This window comes from Palaemon carinicauda, chromosome 45 (genome assembly GCF_036898095.1).
Source record: "Palaemon carinicauda isolate YSFRI2023 chromosome 45, ASM3689809v2, whole genome shotgun sequence".
Lineage (NCBI taxonomy): Eukaryota > Metazoa > Arthropoda > Malacostraca > Decapoda > Palaemonidae > Palaemon > Palaemon carinicauda.
Window position 1 is genome coordinate 42758663 of NC_090769.1, and position 12547 is coordinate 42771209.

Below are 12547 nucleotides of genomic sequence, written 5' to 3' on the forward strand. Positions count from 1 at the left end.
TTATTAATCGTATTTCTTCTCCATTCATAGATTCGTTCATAACCGTCATTACAATGATATGCAGAATGAAGGCAGTGCTGGCACTTGAAGAGTGATCACAGATTTTATCTAGCCAGATTCGCTGGGCTCTTAAAGGTTTCCCCTCTTCACGCTACACTTGATGAAATACGCACAGCGAGTGTTCATAAGTTGTAGCTAATGCTTGAGGCAATGATGGTAGATTAAATCAGATTGTTTAGCTATTATCCTTCATTGCAAATGATACCTCTGTATACACACTAACTAGCAGGAATGCCCTTTTACCTCTTCTAAAGTCATTAAATGCTGTTTTATACAGTTGCCAATGCCTTACAATTTTATTCCATAAGCATCTATTTATATGCTTCGGGAATATTAATTGAATATATTATTTAGCACAGGATTTAAAAAAATTCTATTGATTCCGAATTATTTGATACCCAAGGTTCAGGGATAAAGTGTTTAAAAACGAAGAACGACGTAGTTACCAATATCAAGATCATTGTTTAGAATAAAAAATATATTTCTTCGCATTTTGAAAGGCGTTATGTATCAAATTTGCTTCATCAAAATCAGAGAAATTTACCAGTGGTATCCGTTGGTCCCTGATACCGGTTCCCTTTTAACTGCATCACTTCTCACAACATATAATCTAGTGTCTCTGAAGATTCTCTCTATAATGAAGTACCATTTTACTTCCATAAAGGTTACCCATGCTTAACCACTTCTAAATACATTTTAGATGTGTTACTTTACGATACAATTCATGTATAACCTTTAAGAGGCATCTCAAGCTTCAGATAGGTTTCAGGATAAGACCGAAACTGGGTTTAGGTTTTTGCATTCAATATTATGTATCGACACCTATCTACTTAACTTTTTATTGTAGTTGTTTATCTCACTAAATTGGTTTAACAATGGATACACTTGAACTTGAAGGGTATGGTGGTGAATATTGGGAAACTAACATTGCACGAAAAGTTTTCATATATGAACATTTAAGATTCTTTGAAATAGACAAGTTCAAGATTAATTTAGAATTGCATTGATGCTTATCCTTCAGGGCAGTTATCTTTCTTATTAAACACACAAAATTTTAAATAGTATTGATCACTGATACGATTCCCTGTAGAATGGTGCTGTTCCTTTGGACGAGCTGTGTTCTTGTGCCTCTAACATTTTATAGGCAATGAAGTAGTTTCTTTCCATTCTGCATCTTTCTTAGATGCAGTTCCCAGTTCCATTATTGCAAAGAGTTGCTTAGGCAATGCAGCCTAAATCGAAAGTCTTGCTCACCACCTAAGATTATCTAGTAATGCAAAATACATTGGTCCCCAATTCCAAAGGCTGTGCCTATGAAGGCAGCAGTAGTCACAACAGCAGGTTGTCTAATGTCTCCAGCAGTCTCTCTGGAGGGAGGTATCTTCTGCACTTCCATCTAGGTTATCCGTGTATTGTCAATTTTAATTAGGGTTTTTTTTTGGCATATTACTTTGAATTTAAAACTAATTTATATCATGAAGGTGTCTCAAATCAAAGAGAACATATTTCAAGATAATCTAAGCTCCAGTTAGGTTCAAATATAAGACGATATCTGCTTTTTAGTTTTTTCCAGTTTTCGAATTATATCTTATGTGATTCTTTGTAAGGATTATATTGGTTGAACAATAGAATTACACATCAAAATATAGAATATGGCGGTTATATTTTGAAATACAAAAAGGTTGGGAAACTTCCAAATTGATTAAAAATTATTGATAAATCAAACCTCTTAATATTCTCTGAAATTTAAAAGTTTCTAGGTTAATTTTGAAATATACAGTATATATGACTTTTCATAAGGCTTCGCAAAATTTCATGACTAATCTCAAAAACTTCCACATCTTCATCGAAGCTTACGGTTCCAACCTTGCAATGGAATTGATGTTAGTTCTTCAGGATTTTTTTTTCTTTTTTTTTTAACAGGCTAAAATGAGAGTCCTTATTACCTATACCCCATGTATTCTAGATTGTCAAAATACAGTGATCTCTGATGGGAGTCCATTTAAAGCCGCACAGTTCCTTCTTACAATATGGGGTCTTACTGGCCTGGCAATTTTCTCAACAGCCTGATTCTGCTCTCCCGTTAGACTTCTTTCTCCAATAAAGATCAGGATTTCATTGTTGTAAAATTGTCGATGTTGAGCGTATGAAAATGGTCTTACTTGTGTAACGGATTCACTTCATTCCATGTTATCCATGTCTTGCCATTTCTAAATATGGTTTATGAGGATATCAATTTACGTTTACAATGAATAATGTTTTAGTGACGTCTAGAAATTTAAGACCATATATCACTGGTCAAATAGAGCTCAGGTTTAGCTTCATGATAAGAAATTTACCTTTAGGTTTTAACATTTTATATTTGCTATTGACACATATTTTGAATCCCTTTGGTTGTATGATGGAATTACTCTTTGATATTGAGGTTATATCAGTGGAAATTTCAAATAACATTAATAAATGGAAACCTTTGATTTTTGCATCATCCGTTTATGGATTCATAATATCGTCTACTTATTCATATGATATTTTCGCTAAAAATTGCTGCTTCATTCATAGAAATTGAGATTTCCATTTGAGTGAAGACAGATGCTAGGCCTAATCGCGAACATGAAAGCAAATAAATAGCAGTAATGCCAGCGCAGGCTGGTTAAACTAACAAAAGGAACTTTGCGTTGCAGGGTTATACACTTTAATACTATTGGTGTTTTTTCATATATTTTGCTCTCTCCTGCAATGATAATAAAAAATAACCTGTTTAAACTTTCCATTGCATGTTTTCTATTACTGGAATTTTTGAGACATTGTTGCTCTCAACCTCTTTTAAATAGAGTTGCATTCACCTAACCTCTCTGTTAGAACCTAACAGGTACTTTCCTACATTGGTAACCACAGGACTGACTGCTCCATACTACCCTTCTGCCACACCGCTTCACCCTACCCTTTTCACAGTACAACCATCCGAACATGACTCTTTGACACATAATGGCTCAATGAAACATCCGCCCTTCGCCAGCAGAGAAGCCCTCACCTGGTTCCGGTATGTAAAAATTCAGTTTCTCATCAAAGGTGTTACCTGGTCAAGCTCCAAAGCAGACTATATCCTAGCAGTGATCACTGAGGACACTTTCTAACCAAGGGAACGCCCCAATACCATATAAAACCCTCAAAATATACCTCTTGGAGCAGTACTCACCATCTTCAGCCGCCAGTATAGCCAAGCTTTTTCAGGTCTCACAACAACCGTTGGGGGACCAAAAGGCTTTGTTCGCCCACAGGAAAATGGGGAACCTACTTTGTGCCCTTTGGTTACTACTTCTACCCAAACCTGTTCGCCCTGCCAACCCTGATGTCGATACCTTGTCCATGAATGACATGATGACCATAGTTAACGCCATTTCACCACCTTCAAGACCTCCATCAATGTCTTCACTCCTGGTAAAGATGACAATCATTCAACATGATATGCCAGACAGAGTCAAAGACAAGCCCCACCCACATATGCCGATCACGTCCCAACCAACGATCTCTACAGCCACCTTCTCACTCCCATCAATCCCAGTTCTGCTACTACTACTCCAGATTTGGGGCTGCTGTGAAGAAATGCACGGGGCTTGCCAGTGGCCAAGGAACTTGAAAGTAGGACATCGCTTGCGGCGGTAGCCTCCCCTGTTACTAATATCTTCTTTTTACATGATACAGGCATGGTTGTGCAGTTTTTGGTAGACACTGGTGCTTGCCAAGCCCTTCTGACAAAGTCAATCTCCAGGACATGAAGTAGTCCTTCTAAACGTGCTGACGTCTGCATGATAGCTGCCAACAGATTTGAGACAACCTCCCACAGGTAAGAGACACTCCCATTATTGTTTGGAAGGCTCCAAATACAATTCGAAATTCTTCATTCGGAACTTAACATTGCCGATTAATAGTGCACATTTCCTAGTACATATCTCCGCCCTGCTTGATGTGTTCCATCGACACTTAGTGAATGCAGACTCATACTCGTCAACACATCTTCAACCCACCCCGTCTGACCTCGCACTTCAAATCAGCGCACCCACGTCCTCATGTCATACCTAGAAGTCTTCTATCCTTAACTTACCCGGATGCCACGGTTCCCTCCAAGCATGATATTTATCACTGTATCAAGAGAAGGGACCCTGAAATTTGCCAGATTCAGGTGTCTGGCCCCGGATTGTTTGGCCACCGGTAAATAAACTTTTGCCAAAATGGAGGAAATAGTCCTTTGCCTAAAAGCCTCCAGCACATGATCGTCACCCTTACACATCATCCTGAAGAAGGAGGACACCCTGCGTCCTTGTGGGGATTACAGGTGTCTGTACTTGCAGACAGAATCGGATCACTACCCACACCCAATCACCACAGATATTACCTCTTTCTAGCACAAAGTAAAGGTTTTTTCCACTCTCGACCTCATGAAAGTATCATCAGCTGCCCATGAACCCAGAAGACATCTCTAAGACGGTATATAGATATTCAATTACTCCTGATTTTGCCTTTGTATTGCTGGGACCACTTTTCAACGCCTCATGGATGGCATCTTATGGCACCTCCCCTTTTGAGTAAGTTATATGGACGGAATACTTGTCTTCTTTTCCCTCAAATAGGAACACTTCCATCACCTACGCATCATTCTCGCCTGCCTACAACAGAACGGCCTTGTTGTCCCGTACAACAAATGTACCTCAATGGGGTTCCCTTCACAAAGCATCCTTCTCCAATGAAAAGGATGCCATATGAACTGCTGCTGCTCTCACTTTTCCTGTGCCACATACCTTCTCCTTCCCTCCATCGATGCCAGTGATGTCACTATTGACATCCATTGTTCTGCTTCAGTAGAAAACTGTCCAAGGCAAAATCTGGCTACTCTACCTTTGACTGCGAATTGCTACTAGTTCATTAGGCTGTCTGTCACTTTCACCACTTCTTAGAAGGTACGTCCTTCTTCATTCACACTGTACCACTCGTGTGTCACACGAACGTACATAGTAACGACATTTTTCTTTTTTGTATATAGTATCCTTTGTATCTTCGCTCTCCCCTCTCACTGACAGCAACTTGTTTTAGCGTGTCTGCATATTCCATTGTTAACTGTTAACAGAACCGGTTGTCAGTTTGACAAGAAATAGCATGTCTGTATTTTTTTACCTTCTTAGCGGGACCTTATGTGTACATATACTTGATGTGTTGTAATGAAGTTACTCAGTTGCTTTCATCTTGCTCTTGAGTCACATCCTACTCTTGGCTCGTCACATTTCCCACGGACCACATGTCTCAGATGCACACTTTCACTCGACAGTCTGATGCCTGGTCCACCTGTCAATACTGACATCTTTCCGTCATGATTGGATAAAACTATAACCCCGACACATCGCTGGGAAAATGAATCCCATTGCCAATGCCCTGTCAAGAAACACATTGGCCGCCATTCACCTGGGATCGAACTACCATACCCTGGCAGAAGCCCAATGAAAAGATCCAGGGAACCAATCATGTAGATCATCCTGCACACCCCTCTATTGGGAAGATGTCGCCCTTAAATACTCCAGCACCACCATTCTCTGGGACGCTAGTAGTGGTAGGCCACGGCCAGAGATACCTTCCCCATGCACCAACATGTGTTTGATTTCTTCCATGGAATCTCACATGCCTCACACCGACATACTGCACAGTTTCTGAAGACTAAGGATGGTAAGAATTGGTCCATGCCTGTACTTCATGCCAAACTTCAAAAGTACATCGACATACGGATATAGGAGTGAGCACCTTTCCTCAATTTCAGCATCGTTTTACCCCACATTCACGTCGACGTAGTAGATCCCCTACCACATCACAAGTACATTGTAACTATTTGTTATCATTGACCGCAACACTCTTTTGCTTGAAAGTATCCCCATGTAAACTGCAACATCCACCTCATATACATCTGCCTTACTCTCATGGTGGGTAGCGAGATTTGGTATCCCTGAGCATATTACTACTGGCAGGAGTGCAATTTCCCCCTTTCAATTGGGAGTATCATTTGCAAATCTCCAGGGCATCAGGTAATCTACAACCCTGCAGGTTTGATGTCCCGCTACAATTATTCCAATTGGATTACTCAGCTTCCCTGGATCCTCCTGGGATTAATGACCACTCACAATGGTGCCCTGGATACCTTGGCAGATGATATTTCCCTCTTCAACCTACTCTAATAATTTCCAGTGCCTACATCATGCACCAACACCAGCAATTCACCGCTGACACGCCCTTACACAGGCTCTTTCCTCATAGTCCGTTGCACACAGATTAGCTACTAATTAGCTTCGATGGTAAAGATGGATTGATTTAAATTTTAAGTAAAAAAAAAACTGAATTCAACAGTTATATGTATAGAAGAATTGTCATTGACTTTTATCTTTCTTCGTGGCTAAATGGTACGGTCACTGTCATGCAAGCATCCTGGACCAGGGTTCAATTCCCGGCCAGTCAGATGCTGTTGTTTTTGAGTGGTTTCTCCTTAAGACTCTGATCCCGAGGTCGGTAAGAGAATTCAGACATTAATGTATTGAAATATATGGCTTATTTGAAATATGAAACACGACTAAATGTACAAAATTTATCGTTAATTGAATGCCAAGTTACAAACCTACCAATTAGCTACAATGGTGAAGATGGGTTCATTTCAATACTAAATACAAAAAACCTGAATTCGATAGGTATATGTACGGAAGAATTGTCATTGATTTTATCGTTCTTTGCGGGTAAATGGTACGGTCACTGTCATACAAGCATTCTTGACCAGGGTTCAATTCCCTGCTGGTCAGATGCTATTGTCTATGAGTGATTTCGCCTCGAGAGACTGATCCTGAGGTTGGTAAGAGAATCCAGAGATTAATGTAATAAAATATATAGCTTATTTGAAATATGATAAAACATGTCTAAATGTGCAAAATTTATCATTAATCGAATGCCAAGTTACAAACCTACCAATTAGCTACGATGATGAAGATGGGTTGATTTCAATTCTAAGTACCAAAAACCTGAATTCGACAGGTATATGTACAGAAGAATTGTCATTTACTTTTATCTTTCCTCGGGGCTAAATGGTATGGTCACTCTTATACAAGCATCCGTGACCAGGATTCGATTCCCGGCCGGTCAGATGCTATTGCCTTTCAGTGGTTTCTCCTCGAGACTCTGATCCCGAGGTCGGTAAGAGAATACAGAGATTTGTATCAAAATATATGGCTTATTTGAAATATGAGAAAACATGTCTAAATGTGCGAAATTTATCATTAATCGAATGCCAAGTTACAAACTTACCAATTAGCAACGATGGTGAAGATGGGCTGATTTCAAATTTTAGTAGAAAAGAACCTGAATTAGACAGGTATATGTACAGAAGAATTGCCATAGACTTTTATCTTTCTTCTTGGCTAAATAGTACGGTCACTGTCATACAAGCATCCTAGACCAGGGTTCGATTCCCGGTCGGTCAGATGCTATTGTCTTTGAGTGGTTTCACCCCGATACTCTGATTTTGAGGTCGGTAAGAGAATTCAGATATTAATGTATTAAAATTTATGGCTTATTTGAATTATATATATATATATATATATATATATATATATATATATATATATATATATATATATATATATATATATATATATATATATATATATATATATATATATATATACACAGTATATATGCACCACACTTTGAACTACATTTCCTAATATATTGAGTTAACCTACCCATTATTATTCATATTAATAGGAAAATTCAGTCAATTGTGCATTGCACTCTATTTATTTAATTTTATAGCATTATTCATCTTACAGTTTATTATGCAATATGTCATCGTAGGTATGCTCAAAATAAACCCCTTTGATGGCCGTTTTTACTTTTAAATCTATACATACATTGGATAATTTTTCTATGTATGCTTGTGCATTTACAAATAGATACATTTATACCATTTATAAGGGCATCGTTTATATTTTCACATGCTATAAAGAAATGAAAAGCTATGAACAATTATATGTAGAATATTCATTTTAAACATGGTTACATAAAAAAAATATGAATTTATTGTTCGCTTTTGGTCTACAATAGCGCAATGTTTTCCGGAACAAAATCTGTATATTTCATTAATAAATATATTCAGCTATCTATTACAGTCTTTATTTTTTTCTTAGTGTTATTTGTTACTCATTCATTATGGAAAATGGAAGAGAAGGTATGCATATAGAAAGACCATGTTTTACACAAGAATTGTACTCATGCATGAAAAATGTGTTCTATGAATGTTTATCCATTTGCACGTAACATCAATTGTCATTTGAAAAAAATGTGAAAATGTTTTTTGTAAACTTATTTGAGTAAAGATGAATATATAATGTCCCTCTTTGCTTTCTAAAATTGATCAATATTCTTGATAATATCTATTATTGGTATCAATGAATACAGAACATATTTATTGAGTTTTCCATTACAATCTAGCCTTGCTGAGTACTTATTACGTAAAATTGCACAAATATTTTTTTCTACGTGTGTCTATGCTTTCACAATTAATTGCAATTATCATGTTCCATATATTCTCTAATAGAGCTTTGTATTTTTAAATAGCAAAAAAGAAAAAAAATCAAAATACTACAAAAATATGAACTATTCGATTTGAAAAACTTTATCATATATTTGTTGTATAATGATAAGACTAGAATGCATTGTTCTTCTTGCTTTACGATTGCTGTTTTTTTTTTTGAGAAAATCTATATATTTTGTTGATGAATTGCATAAGAAATTTATTCAGCTTTCCATTGCCATCTTCATTCTCTTTTTTTTTTTACCATTATTTAACACTTATTTACTATTTAAAATGGCAGGGAAGATATGTTTACTGTAAGACACTTTTTAGACCGTCTTTTTACACAAGAATTTTACAAGTGCATAGTTGACTTTTTTACACATGATTGTGCATTTACACATAATTTAAATTGTCCTGTCTCATATAACACTTAGAATTACATTATTTATACTTTCACATTCTATGAAAAATAATATAATATAAGACTTTCGATATAAAAAAACTTAATCATAAATTTAGTTGCTAAAAATAAAAATGTACTGTCCGTCTTTTCTCAAGGGTTGTTTAATATTTTGTTTTTTTTTGACAAAACCTATGAATTTTATTGATACATTCTACAAGAGAATTATTCAACTTTTCAATGCAATCTTTACTTATTTATTATGCACAATGAGAACGAAACGTGTATTCCCTCGCAATTCTACAAATGCATAGAGGATGTTTTCCATACGTTTTTGTGCATTTAAAAGTAATTATAATGTTATTAACGTATTTAAAACTGGAGTGGTCATTCTATGGATTTTCGCATGTTACAAGAAATAATTTGAAAATGTTGATATAACAAACTTTATACTTAACGTAGAATTCTTTTGCACATATTTTCTATTCAATCGCTGTCATTAAATAAATATATCTCTTTTATTTACACGTTCGATAGAAAAGACATTCACCTTTTCTAATATAATTTTTAGTTTCTTTTTATCTCTGTTAATTAATGAGTTATGTTACAAAATGTCGACAAAATAAGTTGACACGTGACGTCATTGCTAACAGTAAAACAATTAACATTTTGTAATTAATCAACACTTAGTAACAATCTAATTCATATCAAAATCATTGTTAAAGAGCGGCAAATAAGCGATTTATATACAATTTCACACAAAAAAGGCCCCTCTTACATATTTATATTTTTTATGAATTTAAAAAATATTAGCTTAGGTTTTTTTTCTTATAATTTTCATGTTTTATTTTTTTTTTCAAATAATTCTAAGCAATGCAAACACTCTGCAAGTAGTAAAAATGGTCAACCATTCTTTAACATAAGGCAATAAATCAGAAGTTCATATTTGTAATACTTTTACTATACCGAGGCATAAAGATAAATTCTTTCTGGGTGTGTAAATTTTGTCCTTAGTCAAAAGTTCTGATCCTTTAATATTACTTTTGTACCAACCGTGTGGCACACAATTGTACATAATTATTTTGTATATATTATGCTGGTATCTGCGCTCTTCCCTCGCACTAAAAAGAACCTGAATGATCATGTCTCTGTTTTGCTCTGTAACATTGTCTGTCTCTCGAACAGGTCATGTCCTGTTGCCTTGAGGTTTTGTATATAAAGAAGAGTGTTCCTTAATAAAGTTCAGTTGAATGCATCCTGCCTTTGGGTTCACAACTCCTCTCTCGGCCCGTCACATTGGTGACCCCGGAAGTCGACTCGCTCCCACTGCCTTCCACCCCCACCTTCCTCGCCCCTCCATCGTTGGTACTATGACGGAGACAGACTCTACTACAGCAGTTGGCGCCGGCCCATTGAAACTTTCACCGTTCGCCACCGGAGAAGCGTTTGCTTGGTTTCAGCGCTCAGAAGTCCAGTTTCGTATCAGGGGCGTGACTCGCTCAACCACCAAAGCGGATTATGTTCTCGCGGCGATACCCGAGGACACCTTCCCAGAAATATCCGACTGGCTTTGTGAACAAGGAGACACCCCAATAGCGTATGAAGCCCTCAAAACATACCTTCTGCAGCAGTAGGCTACTCGCCGTCACCAGCCGCCCGTATAGCAAAGCTTTTTCAGCTCTCGCAACAACCGTTGGGGGACCAAAGGGCTTCGCTTGCCCTCAGGGAAATGACCAGTATCGCTCGCCTTCAACCTGCCGCAGACGGCTCTCCTCGTGAGGTGAACCTACTTCGTGCCCCTTGGATACGCCGTTTACCCGAACCTGTACGCGCTACCATACCCGATGTCGATAGTTTACCCATAAAGGACTTGATGACCAAAGCCGACGCCCTTATGGACAGCCACTTCAAGACCTCCATCAACGCCTCCATCCCTGACGACGAGGGTGCCTATTCAACGTCAACCGAAGCTGACGTGAATGCCGTAGGACATACACGCCTACCCCGTGACGTGCCGAAGCGTCGACAAAGCCGCCCACCACCCACCAATCGCTTGCGCCCCAACGAACGACTTCTACAGCCACTTACTACCTCCCATCCGCCGCAGTTTTGCTACTACCACTTCAGATTCAGGGCAACCGCGAAGAAATGTGCCAAGGATTGTCAGTGGCCAAAAAACGTGTAAGTAGGCCATCGCTTGTGGCGGTGGCCTCCCATGTTTCTAATCTTTTCTTTTTACAGGATGCAGGAACGGGCGTGCGATTTTTGGTAGACACGGGTGCTTGTCGTTCTCTTTTGCCAAGGAAACTCTTCAAGGCACGACGTAGTCTGTCTACATCTGCCGACGTCCGCTTGGTAGCTGCCAACGGATCTGCGATACCCACCTACGGTTACGAGAGCCTCACATTATCGTTCGGAAACGGTAAATTCAATTGGAAGTTTCTCGTTGCTGACGTCACAATACCAATCCTCGGTGCGGATTTCCTCTCTCATTTCCACCTTCTGGTCGATGTCGCCCACCGACGATTGGTCAACGCAGACTCGTACTTGTCGACACCTCTTCAACCCGCCCCTTCTAACCTCGCTCTCCACATCAGCGCACCCACAGATGCCTACGCCCACCTCCTCACGTCGTACCCGGAAGTTTTCCGTCCAGAACTTCGCCAAACGCCCACAGTTCCTGCCAAGCACGGTATTTATCACCATATCAAGACGACGGGACCCCCAGTCTTCGCAAAATTCAGACATCTGGCACCGGAACGATTGGCAGCCGCCAAACAGACGTTCGCCGAAATGGAAAAAATGGGCCTTTGCCAAAAGGCCTCCAGCCCATGGTCGTCACCCTTACACATTGTTCTGAAGAAAGACGGCTCCCTCCGTCCGTGCAGGGATTACAGGCGCCTGAACATGCAAACAGAACCGGATCACTACCCCCTCCCAAACATTGCCGATGTGACCTCCTACCTGCACAAAGCGAAGGTTTTCTCTACGCTCGACCTCCTGAAGGGGTATTATCAGGTGCCTATGAACCCAGAAGATATTCCCAAGACCGCCATCACCACTCCGTTTGGTACATACACCTTCAATTACTCCTGTTTTGGCCTTCGTAATGCTGGGGCAACGTTTCAACGTCTCATGGATGGCATCTTAGGGGACCTCCCTTTCTGTGTATGTTATGTGGACGACATACTTGTGTTCTCCTCCTCAAAAGAGGAACACCTCCGTCACCTACGCATCGTGCTCGACCGCCTGCAACAAAACGGCCTTGTAGTCCGGTACGACAAGTGTACCTTTGGCGCCAACGAAGTGTCGTTCTTAGGGCACCGTCTCACTCCTGAAGGAGTCCATCCCCTCCCTGAGAAGGTAGCAGCCGTTCAGAACTTCCCCGCGCCCTCGACCATCAAAGCTCTGCAGGAATTCTTGGGCATGATCAACTATTATCGCCGTTTTCTGCCAGCCATTGCCGCCACTCTTGCTCCCCTCTACGCCTC